General features: G+C 42.0%; 1 protein-coding gene across 1 annotated transcript in view; it reads left to right on the top strand.

Annotated features, from left to right (window-relative positions):
• The first annotated feature begins 3850 nt into the window (after positions 1–3850).
• The window catches only part of MAP2K6 (mitogen-activated protein kinase kinase 6), a 53344-nt gene continuing 38173 nt past the window's right edge, over positions 3851–19021 (top strand). Inside the window, exons 1-3 of the mRNA XM_047081505.1 lie at positions 3851–3855; positions 6979–6982; positions 11950–12016. The gene's annotated coding sequence lies outside the window, so the exon portion shown is untranslated. The remainder of the gene's footprint in view (positions 3856–6978; positions 6983–11949; positions 12017–19021) is intronic.

The raw sequence follows: 19021 nt of genomic DNA, 5'->3' as shown, positions 1-19021 counted from the left end.
ATGTTATTAAAGGGGTAGATAAGACACAAACAGAAAATACTTACTTGCGGGGGGCGCCGGGGTGGCTCAGTTGGTTGAACATCCGTCATGATCTTACGGCTGGTGGGTTCAAGCCCCGTGTCAGGCTCTGTGCTGACAGCTCAGAGCTCAGAGCCTGGAGCCTGCTTCGGATTCTGTGTCTCCCTCTGTCTCTGTCCCTCCCCTGCTCATGCTGTCTGTCTCTCTCTCTCAAAAATAAATAAACATTCCAAAAAAAAAATTAAAAAAAAAAAGAAAATACTTACTTGGGCACAAATATGAATATGAGTCCCAGTTTGGCCCTAAGCTTTAAAAAAGTTTTTTTTTTTAATATTTATTTATTTTTGAGAAAGAGAGAGAACATGAGTGTGAACAGGGGTGAGGTAGAGAGAGAGAAGGAGACACAGAATCCCAAGCAGGCTCCAGGCTTCGAGCTGTCAGCGCATAACCTGACGCGGGGCTCGAACTCACAAGTCATGAGATCATGAACTGAGCTGAAGTCAGGCACTTAATCGACTGAGCCACCCAGGTGTCCCGGGTTTTTAGCCATCAACCCAAGGACGGAAACAAAAAGGAAAACATTCATGTCATCCATAGGGAGAGATTGATCAATTATACAGAAGAAGTCAACTCTTCTAATTATTGATGACACACATTTTTTTCTAAGAGTCTTTATAAAGAGGGCATTACATAAGGTCATGAAATATATCCTTACAGAGATGAATATCAGATGCTTCTTTTTAAGGTGTACCTTCTTTCATGGGTAAATGATATCATGGTAGAATGTAGTTCAAGAGGAGAAGTGGGGTGAAATCAGGAGAGAGGCAGGATGGACTCTGCACTGGTTAACACTCTAAGAAGGATTATAGACGAAGGACTTTCCTGTGTTATTTCTTTGCATCTCAGCCTTCATGCAGCTGGTGGAATCAAAGTTACTCCTCTGTAGTTTTCCTTGGCTAGAAGGGAGGTGATCACATTGCTATTAAAAGTATGACCTTGGACCAGAGGGGGAAAAATAATCCATTTCTCCCAAGGAAAAAAAAATTCAACCCTCTTATTCACTATCCCTCTATTTTAAGTATTAAAAGAGAATTTTCTGTTGTTCAGTAGCTATTTAATAAAATCTTTATGTTTTGGAAAATTTCACGTATTCACAGGCACCCAGGACAATGAATTACCATGTATCTGTCACTTAGCTTTGACAATTCCCAACTCATGGCTAATCTTATTTCATCTATAGCTCCCCTCCCCACCCCTACTCCACCATATTATTTTGAAGCAAACTCTACAACCATATTATTTCATTTGGAGACATTTCAGTATTTATCTCTAAAATATGAGTGCTAATTTTAAACCTAAACTAAAATTTAGTGCACCATTTTGAAAAGGTGAAACACGTCACTAAATTTCTCGGCAACCCCTTGCCACATTTTTATTTCAAAGTGGTACTTTAACATTCGTATGACTACATTTCCTTTCAGTAGAGACTCATGAATGAAGCAGCCCATAAATGAGGAAGATGAGCACAGACATTGGGGATTCCCCGCCTAACCACTGCCTGCCTCCTACCTTCACTCGGGGCCCAGACCACAAGTAAAGGGCATTGGCTGTGATTTGCTTTTACATTCCTTCAAGAACACATAGTCAGCGTCAAACCGTTAACATGAGAACATGCTTCAGTTCAACCCAGTCTGAAAAAAAAAAGAGCTTCGATCACCTGAGGTTGTAAGGAGAGTCTTCTGAGTGCTTTCATTCTTTGAAAATATGGCCATTTCCGAATGAGTTGATGGTGCTGCTCTGAACACGTTGGCTTATTCCTTTTTGGTACATCCATCAATTCTCTGTGTGTTTCACTGATGCTTCATTCACATCTCATTCTGTCAAAATGGTCTCGCCTTGTCTGCCTTCCATTCTCTTGTTCTTTTTGTTTCTCAGCCTCTCGTCCAACTCTCTACTTTGTTTTGTTTTGTTTTGTTTTGTTTTTGACTCTCTACCTTTGTTGGTCACTCCCAGGTGTGCATATTCCCCGCCCCCCCCACTCCCACCTTAAGCTCCATTTGTCTGCTTGAAATTTGTCACAGTCCCCCCACCCCCACCCCAGCATCTTAGACTTTACTTGTCAGAATTGGGACTCATTGTCTTCCTTCTCCACCACCCATCCCAACTGGCCTTGACCTTCTTCTTTCACTTAATTTCATTTAGGTGTAAAAAAGCCAAACTACTACTACTAGTGTTACTGCTGTTACTGCTTATCTTCTGATCTTCCACACCTCTAATCCAGTAAATTACTAGAGCCTATGGGCTTTGCCTCCATAAAGTTTATTAATTTTTTTAATGTTTATTTATTTTTGAAGGAGAGAGAGAGAGAGAGAGAGAGTGTGTGGGGGGGGGAGGGGCAGAGAGAGAGAAGGAGACCCAAAATCTGAAGTAGGCTCTAGGCTCTGAGATGTCATCATAGAGCCCGGCGTGGGGTTCAAACCTACGAACTGCGAGATCATGACCTGAGCCGGTCAGATGCTTAACCGACTGAACCACCCAGGTGCCCCCTCCATAAAGTTTAAGTAGCTTATTTATCAGTCAGATGGCTGTGGTCTCTGCCTCTGACTTCTTGGGTCTGTTGCTTACCCCATGCCTGGGTAGGACATGGTGGATGGCTTTGAAGAGTTGGCATTCGAATGCAAGGCATGGGTGAACAGATGGATTCAGTCAATCAGTATAGAAAGGAGACATCCAGATTGCTGTGACCACAGAGAGGAGGAGCATTTATTCTAATTTTTTTTTTTTGTTTATGGAAGTCTCCCGGAAGGAGAATATGCCTGAGTTGAGTGTTCAAGTTGACCAGTAGAGACAGGTGATGACAACATTCCAGGGAAAATATAAGCCGAGACCTGGAAGCTTAAAACACCCAGGTGTGTGTATATGGGTGTGTGTGTGTGTGTGTGTGTGTGTGTGTGTGTGTGTGTTGTGTGTGTGTGTGTCCCACAGTTTCAAAATATTCTGCAGATGTAAGATTCACCTTGTTACGTTATTTTTTTTGAAATGTGGATGACCTAACGTGACCTCCTCAACTGAAAAACATAGCTGACTTCCCTTCTTAAATATGAAATTTAAAGATTATTAGTTTTGGGCTTTCAGTCTTTGGCTGAATATACCACGGTGCCTTCTCTCCACCACTAGGAGCTCATGCTCACTCTGCTTAGAGCCTCACTGTTGCATTTCTGTGTTCTGGTTGTCAATATCCTACCCATTATTTTTTAAAAAAACTTTTTATAATGAAAACATTTAAATATGTTAAAAGAAGACCTATTGTATAATAAATCCTCATGTACCCTTAAAGCCTACCAGTGATCAAAGGACCACCTAAAATATCACTTCCCCCATGAGACCATTTGTTTTTCATTTCCCTCATCGGCTTTGAACCTCCTGTGTATTCATGGTGTGACAGTTGTCATTTAATACTCTAATAGTACAGGAACTGGGTTTTCTTATCCCCTGACTCTTTCAGAGCAGAGTTTGTAGCTTGATGAACTTTTTGTTCCTTGCAATGTCTACTTTGGTGAATTATTAACAGTTTTGGCTCGAAGATATAGAGAGCCTGGTCAGGAGCTTCATCTGGAATTTCTTACTGGCCAGAAAGAACTGACTGGTGATGGGGGAAGGACCAGGAACCGAGGGGAGAGTGACCTTGTCCTCATGAAGAGAGAAAAGGTGAAAAAAAGGAAACGCTTTACTTAAACATACCCTTGACAAGGGGTTGTTAACCCTGGCTGGAATCTTCAATCACTTGGGGAGATTAAAAAAAAAAAAAAAAAGAGGGGCGCCTGGGTGGCTCAGTCGGTTAAGCGCCCGACTTCAGCTCAGGTCACGATCTCACGGTCTGTGAGTTCGAGTCCCACGTCGGGCTCTGGGCTGATGATGGCCCAGAGCCTGGAGCCTGCTTCCGATTCTGTGTGTCTCCCTCTCTCTCTGACCCTCCCCCGTTCATGCTCTGCCTCTCTCTGTCTCAAAAATAAATAAACATTAAAAAAAAAATTTAAAAAAAGAAGTATGTAACGCAGCCGCTTTGGAAAACAGTTTGGCAGTTTCTTGCAAGACTAACGTAGTCTTACCATATGATCCTGAAATCACACTCCTTGTTATTTACCCAAAGGAATTAAAAACTTGTGTCCACACAAAAACCTGCACACAGATGTTTATTTTTCATAATATTATGAAATGATAATTATGGGATCATTATTCATAATTGGCAAAACTTGGAAGCAACAGATGCCTGTCAGTGGATGAATGGATTAACGAACTGGGGCACATCCAGACAATGGAATATTATTCAGTGCTAACAAGAAGGAAGCTACCAAGCCATGAAAAGACACAGAAGAATCTTCAAGGAATATCACTAAGTGAAAGAAGCCAGTCAGTATGATTCCAACTGTATGCCATCCTGCAAAAGGCAAAACTATGGAGACAGTAAGAGGGTCCGTGGTTGCCAGGGGTTGGGGAGAGGAAGGAACAAACAGGCAGAGCACAGAGGGCTTTTAGGACAGTGGAAGTACTCTGTATGATACTGTAGTGATATCCATGCATATCTGTAAATGTCATATATATCAGTATACCTGTTAGTATCCATGTGTCCAAACCCATAGAATGTACAATACCCGGAGTGAACCCTAATGTAAACTATGGACTTTGGAGTGATAATGATGCATCAGTGTAAATTCATCACATGTAACAAACCCATCACTCTGGTGGGGGGGGTTGTTGATGTTGGTGAGGCTGTGCACGTATGGGGGCAGAGAGTATATGGGAAATCTCTGTGCCTTCCCTTCCCTTCGATTTTCTTATGAGCTTAAAACTGCTTAAAAAAGATAAGCCCTTTATAAAAAAAAAAAAAAAAAGATACGGATTCTGAGGCCTCGCTTCCAGAGATCCTGAATGCTAGAGCTGAAATAGTTCCCATGGTCAGTGGGAACCAAGAGAATATGGTTCAAAATCAACGAGATGTTTGAAAAATGTAGGTTTTTTTAATTAAAAAAAATTTAATGTTTATTTATTTTTGAGATAGAGAGAGAGAGCAAGAGCAGGAGAGGGGCAGAGAGAGAGAGAGAGAGAGAGAGAGGGGGAGACGCAGAATTCGAAGCAGGCTCCAGACTCTGAGCTGTCAGCACAGAGCCCGACGCGGGGCTCGAACTCACGAACTGTGAGATCATGACCTGCCCGAAGTTGGAGGCCTCGCCGACTGAGCCACCCAGGCGTCTTGAAAAATGTAGTTTTAATATAAATAACATAAGAGAAGAAGAACAGAGGACATCTGAAGAAACATGCTCCCCATACAGGGAACATTCTATTTAGCTCATATTTTAGAAATTTTAGCACAAACATGGAAGGGAGAACAGAAGCTAGTACATATTGAGCACCTGTTATATGTTAGACCCTGCTAGATATCCTCACATATTTTGTGCCAGCTGAGTCCCTCCGTGACCTGAGCCTCTCATCTTACATTTGCAGGTGTGGAAACTGGGTTTAAGACATATTTTCAAGCTCACCGTGTTAATAAGTGGCACAGCTGGGATTTAAAATGAGGTCTACTGGTGTTGAAGTTTGTGCTATTTCTACTCCAGTCTGTTATTTTTGTTTTTTTTCTGAAGGGCTCACTCAATACTAATGTTCAAAACAGTTGAGAAAAGAACAAATATTCAGCCCACAAGTATTTATGATGTGCAGGCACTGGACATCATACGGCATTGCTGCCGTAATGGAACTTCTATTGGGAAGATAAATACTAAATAAGTAATAAATGCAGAAGTAAATACATAAATGCAAAAATAATGTGACATTGTGAGACATGGTATGAGGAATAGAAGTGGAAGACAGTCGTGCAGATCTGTTTGAGACAGAGTGGACGGTTTTTTTGATGGCTTAATCTATTAGTTTCCGGTGTGTAATATAGTGATTCAACAATTCTATACATTACTCAGTGCTCGTCATGATAAGTGTGGTCTTTAGTCCCCATCATCTGTTTCCCTTATCTTCTTCCCGTCCCCCCTGCCCAGCTCCCTTCTGGTAACCATCAGTCTGTTTTTTAGAAGTAAGTGTCTGTTTCTTGATTTCTCTCTCTCTTTCTCTTTCCTTTTGTTGGTTTTGTTTCTTAAATTCTACATATGCGTGATATCGTATGGTATTTGTCTTTCTCTGACTATTTCACTTAGCATTATACTCTCCAGCTCCATACATGTCATTGTTAATGGCAAGATTTTATTCTTTTTAATGGCTAAATAATATTCCATTGTATATGTGTGTGTGTGTGTGTGTGTGTGTGTGTACGTGTGTGTGTGTACAAAACATCTTCTTTATCCACTCATCTGTCAGTGGACATTTGGGCTGCTTCCATAGGTTGACTCTTGTAGATAATGCTGCAATAAACACAGTGGTGCGTGTATCCTTTTGAATTAGTGTTTTTGTATTCTTTAGGTAGTATGATTACTGGATCATAGCATAGTTCCATTTTTAACTTTTTAAAAAAAGTTTACTTATTTATTTTGAGAGAGAGAGAGAGAGAGAGAGAGTGTGTGTGTGTGTGTGTGTGTGTGTGTGTGTGCGCGCGTGAGTGGGGGAGGGGCAGAGAGAGAAGGAGAGAGAGAGAGACTCCCAGGCAGGCTCCGCACTGTCAGCACAGAGCCTGATGCAGGACTCAGTCCCACCAACCACGGGATCATGACCTAAGCCAAAACCAAGAGTTGGATGCCTAACTGACTAAGCCACTCAGGCAGCCCTCTTAACTTTTTGAGGAACCTTCATACTGTCTTCCAGAGTGGCTTCACCAGTTTGCATTCCCACCAACAGAGACAGAGTGGATGGACATTTTAAACTAAAACGGCGGGGGTTCGGTAAAGTGAGTCAGGTTCACATTGTAGGTGAGATGCTGGAATGTGAAAGCCGGATGCATGACCCTTAAGCGGTGTTCAGAAAGGTCTGGGAGGGGGTTCTGTGGGCCATGCGATATGAGAGCTGGATGTGGAAGTTTGAGTTCCCGTCCACAAGGGCGCCAGAACCTTCTAGGCAGAGGCAGTACAAAGATAAAGGCAAGGTCCTGGGAAATCCACCTCCCTCCTTGAAATCAAAATGACTGTGTGTTTTTTTTTTTTTAATTTTTTTTTTAATTTTTTTTTTCAACGTTTATTTATTTTTGGGACAGAGAGAGACAGAGCATGAACGGGGGAGGGGCAGAGAGAGAGGGAGACACAGAATCGGAAACAGGCTCCAGGCTCTGAGCCATCAGCCCAGAGCCCGACGTGGGGCTCGAACTCACGGACCGCGAGATCGTGACCTGGCTGAAGTCGGACGCTTAACCGACTGCGCCACCCAGGCGCCCCAAAATGACTGTGTGTTTTAACACGAGCTTTTTGGGCTTTCTTTCTCTAAATTTTATGTAATTCTGAAGAACTTCGGCATGCCGGCTAGAGCCTCAGGGGTGGGTGCGAGCCGGGGGTTTGGGGGAACAGGAGCATCGGCGTCCTACCGTGTTGTAAAGCCAGCTTTCCCCCTGCACTCCCTTCCCGCTGCTCCATTAGTTGCTTTGCGTCTGATCATCGCCATTTAATAACATTTAATGACACTTCTCTGCCGATCTCAGTGCCAGCTACCCTTGGGACTTAAGCCTAGATGCAAGTATGAAGGAGAGGGCAGCCAAGGCCTCCAGGTTGCCAGTGACTTGGCTGGAAACCCCATTGACGTTGGGAAACAGACTTTTAAAATAAATCTGGCCCTGGAAGCCATGCCATCCTTTTGTAAAGCTGTGTCAATAACCGTAAACCGTCATAATCATGCCCCCCCTCGCACCCCCAGCCCTCGGCCGAGCTGACACATATTTAGGCGTCAGCCTATCCTTACGATGCCACCTTCTGTTGACCCTGTGGGATTCTCTTGCTGTTTGGGTTGGCACTGGAGCACAGTCTTCTGTTTTATGTAATAAAGCACATGAGAGAAGCTCTTTGTGCGTAGCCTGTCCGCGTGGGTACTGAGCAAGAGGTCTGGTACACCCCATCATTTTCAGGATGGCCGAAGCTAGCGAACATTTCTGTGGCCTGGGAAATGTTTGCGAGCTCTTGGCAAGGCTTTTAGGCTCCAGTGCCATTTTGCTCCGGGCCAGGATCGCAACGACCCCGGCTTCGGTTTAAGATGAATTTCTGCAAATGTGTGTGTGTGGCGGGACTGCGTTTTCAAAGAAAACAAGCGACGGGTGTGATACAGGCTGATGTAATCTAGCACTGCCTATGCCCAGCCAAGCCAACGAGGCTTACCCTTTGCAGATTGTACCAGTAAGAGGGCAGAGTTTGTTGAGGTCTGCAGGAATACACAGAATTCTCTCTCTCTGAGAAGGTGGTTCTGACCATGTGACACCACACGGAGCCTATTTCCTGATACGTTTATGTTTTTGTTTTTGCTTTAGGCTATCAAAAGAGACAGCCACTTAACATACTTGGGCACTTAGCTGTATTAATTCGTATGGTCTTCTTGCCTAATTTTTTTTTTTTAACGTGTTAAACGTTAGCATCAGGTGTTGGCAGCCTTGCGGGGGGAACAGATTGCTTAGAAATAAACACAGCTGGAAACTGACCATGTATTGTTTTTCTTCCTTTTAAGAAATGAAAGAGGCATTTGTAGAAAGGCTGGAGAATGCGGTCCTGGCCAGAATTACTTTATAGATTTATCCTTCCAAGTCTAGCTAATGATTAACATCACGCCTTGGTGTCTAAATGGACCCACTTTCCTTCTTTCTCTGTGAAGTTGGCGGTTTGCTGGGAACAATAAACTCAGAGAGGTTTGCTGCGATCCGCACTGGGGAGGGTGGAGTCTGTTCAGTTCTGCTTGCCTCTGCTGAAGTGTGGTGTTCAGCACTGAGCAAAGAATGCCTCGTGTGTGGTGTTCTTCTGCTAGTCTTGCTTGCAGCCTTGCAAACCTCATCAGAGTCACTTCTGGCCTCTTACTGGGCTCCTCCTTCAGTGATGGGCAAGTAAGTGAATTATGGAACGTTGGTGCCTGTGTCTGTGACTTTTGTTTTATTTGATGCACTATCAGAAATGAAGGCGGGATGTATACCAACCGCGTAATTCAACCAGCTTTTGTGTCCCCTGCAACTGTTTCGCTGGCTGCTGTCAGAGAAGAGGGAGCCTTCTCTTCTCACACCTGGAAGACTTTATTTTTGTTGTGGTCCTTTATTCCTTTAGTCTCTGTGCCCAAAGGTTGCTCCCTCTTTCTCTCGTAATATTACTCTTTCTTTGTATAGACGTTTCCATGATTTGTTGAGCTATAGTATAATAATGAATGGCTAATAATTAATTGCTGTGGTGGAATGATTCATTGCTCTGTTTCTTTTTCAAAGGCAGTTTGTCCCATAAATAGCTCCCTCTCTCTCTCTTTCTCTCTCTCTCTCTCTCTCTCAACATCTTTCTTAAGAGCTGAGTAAGAAATGAAGAAGCGAGAGATGTAGGAATTTCAGAGTAACTTTTGCTTTTGGTTTGCTTACGTGGCTACCATGCCTTTTTCACAGGCGAAATGTATTTGACTTTTGTTTTATTTTGTTTTCACTGAGAGGGCTACAGGGTTGTAGCTGCTGGGAGATCTGAATTACCTGTCGCCTGTGTTGGAGTATAGATGTAGTTATCTGGACAAATGGAATTTGCCGTTCATTCCTCACTGGAGTATCCCATTTAAAATAGCAATCGTTATCTATTTGACTGAGGCTCATGGATAGGAATTGTTGGAATTAGGCCATTCATCTATTTGGATTTTCACCATCAGATCCAGCTACTTAACATTCTTGGTACACAGCACAGCCCTGTGTATTGTCTACCCATATGTATGGACACAGTTCGTTGCGTTGCCTAACTAACGTAGTAACATGTGCTAAGCGGCCTTCCAAACTCTGGGAGGAGGAGGTGAATAGTGAGTCTTGAGTCTTATAAAACACATAGGTAAGCCCAAAGGAGGAGAGAGTCGAGAAGACCTGTTACAATGAAGGTGGACCCAAAAGGCTTTCTCTGCATTGACCACTGCCAAGCATATTTTTTCTTGCCTTTATGCAACTTGGCAGAATTGATCTTCATTTTGGACTTTGAAGGCCTAGAGGGGGAAAAGAAGACTCAATTGCACATTGTCTTGGGCTGTGATGATCTGACCAATTGTGCTCATGAATTTCTGAAGTGATTTTTTAAAAATGTGTATTTATTTTGAGAGAGAGAGAAAGAGTGCAAGTGGGGGGTGCGGGCAGAGAGGAAGAGAGGGAATCCCAAGCAGGCTCCACACTGTCAAGGCAGAGCTTGATGCGGGGCTCGGTCCCACGAACCGTGAGATCGTGACCTGAGCCGAAATCAGGAGTCAGACGCTTAACTGACTGAGCCACCCAGGCGCCCCTTAAATGACTCATTTTTTTTAAATATGAAATTTATTGTCAGATTGGTTTCCATACAACACCCAGTGAGATTATACACATTCTTTCTCTGAATGATTATAATTAACAGCTACTTAAGGTATGTCTGTGTTCTTTCATATGTGACACCTCATGGTTCTCATATCCAGCCCAGGAAGGTAGGTATTGGTATTATTTCCCCATTTTACAGTTGAGGATATCGAGAGTCAGGTGAACAGTGATTCCGGCGGTCACTTAATGAGTGAAGTACCAGATGTAAGCCGAGTTTTTAAAAGCTCATAATCCCATGTTCCCCTGCCCCCCTCCTCTCATCATCTCTAAACTCCTTCCATTGTAGACTAGGGGAATGAGCTCCAGTCTGGGTTTTGGAGACCTAGATTCTGATTCCGACTGGGTCATCGCTGGCTCTGTGATGTTGAGCAATCATGGAAGCCTTTGGATGTCATTTTCCTACCAGGAGGTTATACTGTTTGATGTCTTAAGTTTCTTTGCATCTTGAGAGTCTCTGTCCGTCTGTGTCTACCCGACCCTCTATGGGGCTTGCGTCATTGCCATAGTGTGCACCCCTGCGATGTAGAGCAGGGGTGGGGGGAGAAGGAAAGGAGGACCATGGGCATTTGATCCAGCTCTGTTCTGGTTTCTCCTACCAGAGAAAGGAAGGAGGCACAGAATCTCCTTAGGTGAGGAAAATCCTGGGCCCTTAAGAGACTGTTTTCTCTGATCTGCCTCCTGAGGTGGCATTTCTTAGTCTGCTCTTTGTTTTTTTTTTTTTTATTCATCAGCAACAATTATTTGAGCCAAATTCTCTGTACTTTCAGCCCAGGGATGAACACATGGGTTGACATTCCCATCTGGCCCCCAAAGAGGCGATAACCTCTTTGCATGAGCCCATCTATTATCCTTCTTCCTTTTTGGAACAGGGTAAATGTAAATAAATACTCTCTCCGTCTTTTAGGCGTTTCAGCTTATATGGCAGGTGGTTGAGAAATGGGCAGGACAGAAGCGTGGGAAAGTATTGTTTATTTTACCTCCAGAGTTGACTCTATCAGATGTTTACAGATTAAATTAGAAAGTTGTAAGATGCTGAGACGAGGGTGACTACATTTGACTGACATTAAAGGGGAAAAAAAATGTGTATTCGACACCATCTACCATCATCATCATCGTTGTGTACGAGAAAGAACGAAGAACTCAGAATGACCACCTCTCAGCAGGGAGGAAAGGGCAGGTCTTCCTGGGTAAAGAGAGTTAGCATTCTAATAAGGATATTTTCACCCGTAAGTGGCGAGAAACTTCATCCACGACCACAGAGCATTTGGGAAGCTGTGCTCTGCCTGGGGCTTGGGTGCTTGTCACTCACAGGCTTCTCGGGTGGGAAGTGGGGTTCTGAATGGGGAGATGAGAGCAACACATTCCCAGGCTAGCCCTTTTCCTTTGCTGCAGTCTCTGTCCCCACTCTCATGCTGTCATTTAGACCTTAACCTTATCCTTATGTCTTTCCCCCATAGGCAGGAAGCGAAACCCTGGCCTTAAAATTCCAAAAGAAGCATTTGAACAACCTCAGACCAGTTCCACGTAAGTTGGCAAGATCATCGTCTTAATCCAAACACTCCACTTTACAGATTTCCTGGGAATAGGGGTTCATTTCTGGACTGGTGCGCAATGCCTCGACTATGGAAAGCATTGTTAGAAAGAAGAGCCCTTTAAAGGGGAAAGCCATGGACCTGGAATAGGTCCGTCAGTCTATATCGAATGGGTCACTTTGAACTCAATGTCTCACATTACCGGTTGGCAGAAAATTGAGTGTCACAAAGTCATTTGGCAGATGGAGTCTTATGAAAGGTTCCTGGACGTGGACTTTCTGCCTTTTCCGTATAGGCTTGGGCCAACAAGCGAATCCCCGTATAAAGCCACTACTGTAAAACATGAGTTGAGATGGAAAGATGGCATTTGGTAAGGACTCACCATCCTGACACCTAAATCCCATCCCGTATAAATAGAGGGCAAAATGAGGTACAGGAGCGTTTTTTTTTTTTTTTTTTTTAATTAGCCGAGGCTTTGGCCCAGATCCCTAAATGAGCTCGAGTCCTGGTGAAGCGGGCTACCCTCTCCCGTTCTCTCCCTCTTAATTTCTTTTTCACTCTGTGGGGGAGTGAGAGTACCCCCCTGTCCCGCTGGAAGTATGGCCAGCTTATAAAGCATCTGCTTGGGAGGAATGGAAATTGCAAGGAAAAAAAGTCATAACAGGAGTATTGGAGGGGCAGAGCAAGCATAAAGAAAGAAAGGCCATTCCAATTGAAGCTTGAGTTTACAAGGCCTTTGCTCATCTCTGCAACGGTGCCTCCCTTTCAAAAGGGTTTTGGACTTAACCATGACCCATCCTATCAGTAAGCGCACCTCCTGGTGTTGGAATGTGCTGGTAAAAATGATCATGTCTACCGTAAGACTTTGTCGAGGCCATTGCCGTTGCATTCCATTGAAGAATCTCCTAAGTGCAGAGCGGAGTGGAGGGCTTGTCTTCAGGGTTCTACACCATAGTTCAAGGGTCAAGCTCACGTTGCACGATTCCTTTCGTGAGGCTCTACAGGATAAGGTTCCTTCCGTTGCTATCGAGATTAGTTCTTTTGGTCTTTTTGTTTTTGTTTTTTCCTCTGGACCTAAGACCTGTGTAATTAATAACTTTTCCCCTCTGATTGGTTTCTAGAGAGTTTAGAGTCAAATATATTGTTTCCCTGTACTATCTGTATTGGACTCTACGTGATACACTTTTAGAACTTTTCATCTTGAAATTATTGTAGATTCACAGGATATTATACAGAAATGTACAGGGAAGTCCCATGGACTCTTCCCCTAGTTTGTGTCCCTCCCCCCAACATCAACATCTTACACAACACAATATCAAAACAAAGTGGCATTGGTGCAAATCATAGAACTCACTGAGATTTCGCCAGTACTGCACGTACTCGTGTGTGTGTGTGTGTGTGTGTGTGTGTGTGTGTGTGTGTGGCTCTATGCAGTTTTATCACATCTGTAGACTTATGTAACCACAGCCATAAGCAAGATACTCAACTATGTCAACACTGTAAGATTCTTTGACGTCATTCCCTTAGAGCCATGCCCACCTCTAACCCGCAGCCCAAATCTCTGACAACCACTAATCTGCTCCCCATTTCCATTTTGTTGTTCCATGGTTGTTACATAAATGGCATCATGCATCTCCTCCTGTTTGAGGTTGGCTTTTCCATTCAGCATAGTTTCCTTGAGGTTCATTCAAGTTGTTGCATGTATCAGTAATTCATTCCTTGTTATTGCTGACCCCCTTCAATGGTATGGATATGCCACACTATGTTTAACGCTTTAGCCTTTGAAGGAGATATGGGTAGTTTCCAGTTTGGGGCTGTCAATGATAAAAACAAGTTCCTGCTTGAAAATAAGTCTTCATTTCCGTGGGACCTATGTCCAATAGTACAATTGCTGGGTCATATGGTAAGTCTGTTTTTAGCTCTGAAACAACTTCCAAAGTGCTTTCTGGATGATTGTACCATTTTACATTGTTAGCAGTTTATGAATAATCCAGTTTCTCTGCATCCCTGCCAACATTAACACTATTTTCCATTTTCGCCATTATGATAGATGTATAGTGATACATCATTGCAGTTCTGATTTTCGTTTCTCTAATGGTGAATGGTGCTGAGTATTTTTAGGTGTTTGTTTTTCATCCATGTATCTTTAGTGGTGAAGAGTCTGTGCACATCTTTTCTTATTCCTTAATTAGCTTGCTTTTTTAATGTTGAATTTTGAGAGTTCTTTCTATATTCTAGCCATAAAGAGTTTGTCAGGTATGTGATTTAAAAGCATTTTCTTCCAATCTATAATTTGTCTCTTCATTCTTTTATTTTGATGAAATCCAGTCTAGCAATTTTTCTTCTTAGGGATCATGCTTTTGGTGACAATTTTAAGAACACTTTGCTTCACACTTTGTTCTTGTTTTTCAAAATAATTTTGGCTATTCTAGTGCTTTTCTGTTTCCATATTAGTTTTATTTTTTTATTTTATTTTTTCCATATTAGTTTTAGATCAGCTTGTCTGTGTCTACAAATAAACTTGCTGAGATTTTGGTAAAAATTGTGTTTAACATATAGATCAGTTTAGAGACAATGGACATCTTTCCTAACTTGAATCTCCTAATCCATGAGCCTGGTAGATTTTGTAAGTATCTAGATTTTCTTTGATTTCTTTTCATCAGTATTTTATAGTTTCATTATACCTATTCTCTACATCAGGTTTTTTTTTTTAATATTTATTTATTTCTTTGGAGAGAGAGAACGAGCAGGGGAGGGGCAGAGAGAGAAGGAGGGAGAGAGTCCCAAGCAGGCTTCATTCCATCTGTGCAGAGCCCAATGAGGGGCTCGAACTCACAAACTCTCGTGAGATCGTGACCTGAGCTAAAATCAAGAGTCGGAACTTTAACTTACTGAGCCACCCACGCATTCCTGCATTAGGGTTTGTTAACATTTATACCCAAGTATTTCATTTTGTGGAGAGCAATTATAAATGACACTTCATTTAAAATTTTGGTTTCCACTTGTTAGGAATCAGTATATAGAAATGCAATAGATTTTTCTGTGTTGATATTCTATCCTGTGACCATATTGAATTCACTTAATTGTTCTTTGAGTTTTCGTAGATTATTATTATTATTATTATTATTGTTATTTTGCATTTTTGTAGATACTTTAGAACTTTCAATGGAGACGATCATGCCTTCTGAAAATAGAGACAGTTTTCTTTCTTCCTTTGCAAGCTGTATTTTTAAAACTTTGAATAAGATTATTATTATTACTATTTTGCTTTGTTTCAGTGGCAAGAATGCCCCATGCTGTGTCACTTAAGATTGATGAGAGCAGGCAACCATGCTTTGTTCTTAAAGAGAAAGCGATCAGTCTTTAACCATTAAGCAGGATGGTAGGTTTTGTAGATTGAGGTTTGAAAAGTTCTTCTCTAGTTGTAGGGTACTGAAGGTTTTTATTGTTAATGTGTTTTGAATTTTGTTAAGTGCTTTTTTCTGCATCACTTGGCACGATCATAGATTTTTCTTCTTTGTACTGTTGATGTGGATTACATTGTGATTGATATTTAAATATTGAACTAGTTTTGCATACCCCAAATAAATTCCACTTGGTTATGGGTACATTATTTTTTTTACACACGGTGGGACTCAATCTGCTGAAATTTTGTTGAGAAGTTTTGTGTCTAAGTTCATGAGAGATGTTGGTCTGTGGTGGGTTGTTTTGAGTTTTGTTTGTTTTGTTTTGTTTTTGTTTTGTTTTGTTTTGGTGTGTGCTATTATTTTCTGGTTTTGATATTAAGGTAGTATTGGCCTCATAAAATGAATTGGTAAGAGTTTCTTCTTCTTTTTTTTTCTGGTAGACACATAAAGTCTATGAAACAAAATTAGCCAAAATATTTCTTTTTCTGGAGCTTTTAAAATACAAATTCAGTTTCTGTAGTAGTTATAGGACTATTCAACATTTATTTATTTTTTGGGACAGAGAGAGACAGAGCATGAACGGGGGAGGGGCAGAGAGAGAGGGAGACACAGAATCGGAAACAGGCTCCAGGCTCTGAGCCATCAGCCCAGAGCCCGACACGGGGCTCGAACTCACGGACTGCGAGATCGTGACCTGGCCGAAGTCGGACGCCCAACCGACTGCGCCACCCAGGCGCCCCATTATAGGACTATTCAGATGACCTGTTTCATCATGGCTAAGTTTTGGTCATTGGTGGTTTTCAAGGAATTGGTTCATTTCTTCTAAGTTGTTGAGTTTATAAAAGTTGTTCATAGTACCTCTGGATTATTCTTTGAATGGCTACAGGATATATTGTGATATCCCCTGTTTTTTCCCAAGATTGGTAATTTGTGTGTCCTCTCTTGTTAAATGTTTCAGTCTTGCTAGAGGTGTATCAATGCTATTGTTTGTTTGTTTTTTTAAGAACCAACTTTAAAAAATTTTTTTTTTTATTTTTGGCTTCTCAATTTTACTGATTTCTGCCCTTATTTTTATTATCTTCTTTGGTAATACATTTTTATATCACCCTCTCAATTCTCTTACATTCCTTCCCTTCACATTTTTAGTCTTCATTCATTTCTAACTGATATTAATTTTCTGCATTTTATGAATTTTTGAAAGCCATCATAAATCCTTCCTTGGTATAAACAAGTGAATGAAAGCCTACGTAATGCTACGCTATTTCTGTGTTCTTTCCCTCATGTGGTAGAATAAACTTTGAATATGATTTTCTTTTTCACTGTGTAAAGCCAAGAGTATCATTTTATTATTGTAGACAATACCACTCAAGCTCATGGAGAGCCCATTATTATTATTATGATTGTTATTATTATTATTTTAATACTAATGCGTAAATTTGTACTCCTAAAGAAGTAGCTTCCACATTTTGTGTTTTTCTTGGCAAGTTTTTGAGCTTGGCTTGGTGACTCTTACCATTTATACCCTGCCTTCTTCTGCAGTACTTCACAAAAATAAATATCCTGGGACAGAGCTCCATTCTTCCTAGTTCCATGTGTGTGGTCCCTCTGCTGGAGCTCTTTCTTTGAGTAAGTGATGCCAGTGTGTCTTTGGCTCAGGTCTCTGAGCTGTCCCCTTACTGGACTGGCAGCGGCTAATTCTGAATTGATTCGATGCTGGTGAGTATTATTCCAGTTAACCTCCCAAGAAGCTCAGGAGGCCGTTACTGTTACTCTTACTGAGAAAACAGACCTGTACGAGGTCAGGTGCCTTGCTCAAAACAGTTGAGTATCACTTCATGGGTAAGAGTTCAGGCTCGAGTAAGTTGGTCCGTGTTCGTCTTTGAGATCTACATTTCACTAGTTGAATGAATACTTTAGGCAAGTTATCTAACTCGACGGAGCCTTAGTTTCTTCTTCTGAAAGATGAGAATAAATAATGATGTGATTGCTGTGAGGTTTAGGCATCATAACCTCTATTAAGTGTCTAGCCTTTTCCCTTGGGATTTCTCAAAGAAGGCTGCTCCAAGTGTTGTTGCTGTTATTATTACTAATCCACTAAATAATTATTTAAAATGTTTTTATTTATTTTGAGAGGTAGAGAGAGAGAGAGAGTGAACGGAGGAGGGGCAGAGAGAGGGAGAGAGAAAATCCCAAGCAGGCTCCATGCTGTCTGTACAGAGCCCGATGCGGGGCTTGAACCCACAAACCCATGAGACCGTGACCTGAGCCGAAATCAAGAGTCAGATGCCTAACCGACTGAGCCACCCAGGTGTCCCCACTTAGTAATTATTAATAGTTATTATTAAGTGGAAGAGCTGGTGTGCAAAGTCAGGATTCTCTGACTTTCAAGTATATGCTCTTAGCCACATGTCGGACTGGTAGAGAGTGTGGCCAAATAGTCTGTGGCTAGTGAAACAAGAGGCAGGATCTTTTACTCTCGCAGTTGAGAAGACGTTAGAGTGAGGCTCTGGGTTCTAATTTCACCATGTCTTTGAATGACGGGAAGTTATTTAGTCTGTTTTGATGTCAACTCTTCCCATTAAGGTAGAGATAATAGTCCCTCTAAGAGTTGTGTAAATTAAAGAAGATATTTTATATAAAGGGTCTAGCACATGGGTGCCTGGGTGGCTCATTCGATTAAGTGTCCGACTCTTGATTTCAGCTCAGGTCAGTCCTGATCTTGTGGTTCATGGGATTGAGCCCCACATTGGGCTCTGTGCTGTGGGTGCAGATCCTGTTTGGGATTCTCGCTGTATCCCCCCCTTCAAAATAAATAAATAAACATTAAAAAAATAATAAAGGGTCTAGCATAGTCTCTGGCCCAATAGACGAATAATAATTGTCATAACACCCAGTAAGCTGATTACTTATTACTTAGAATTACAAATAAACAGTCACTATAATATGCCGAAGCTTGTTGTTCCTATAAAAGCTAATACTAGGTGACCGTTGGAGTACCTTTGGCCTTCCAGGGAGGGAATTTTGTAATAAGCTTGTTTCTGTCCCCACAGGTCTAAAATATTGAATAAGCAACGGAGAACATACACCCACAGTTTAACCTCCTGCAGAGACTCAGTGCCCCAGGCAGACTAATAATATGCCCAGTCTGGACAGAACACAGTGTCAACTAATCTAATACGAGCTGTCAGTCTTGGCTGCATCGTTTGATGCTTTTGGCAGACTTGATGAGTCCAAAGGCCTCAGGCTCGGGTGGATTGATCATTTTCATTAGAGGGGACCTGGGTGTTGAGAGTAAGTTCCTTGGATTCAATTAGACTTGGATTGAAATCATGGCTTTACCACTTGGGAGCAAGTTAGTTAAACTCTGAACCAGATGGTTTCTCATCTGGACCATTGGAGTAATGATACTCATAGGAGTGTGTGTGTGTGTGTGTGTGTGTGTGTGTGTGTGTAAGGCATTAAATGAGATGTAGGTAAAGCACTTCACCTGATTCTTTAGGTCAAGACAGATTCAAGTGACATGAGTTTTATTTTCAGCTCTGTTAGGCTGTATGGCTTTAGCAAACCACTGAGCTTTTCTGGGTTCCATT

This window comes from Lynx rufus, unplaced genomic scaffold, assembly GCF_022079265.1.
Source record: "Lynx rufus isolate CCGP_SWC_20201006 ecotype Redwood Valley unplaced genomic scaffold, mLynRuf1.p SCAF_18, whole genome shotgun sequence".
Lineage (NCBI taxonomy): Eukaryota > Metazoa > Chordata > Mammalia > Carnivora > Felidae > Lynx > Lynx rufus.
Note: the sequence above shows the minus strand (reverse complement) of the source record. Positions and strands in the feature narration are given on the sequence as shown.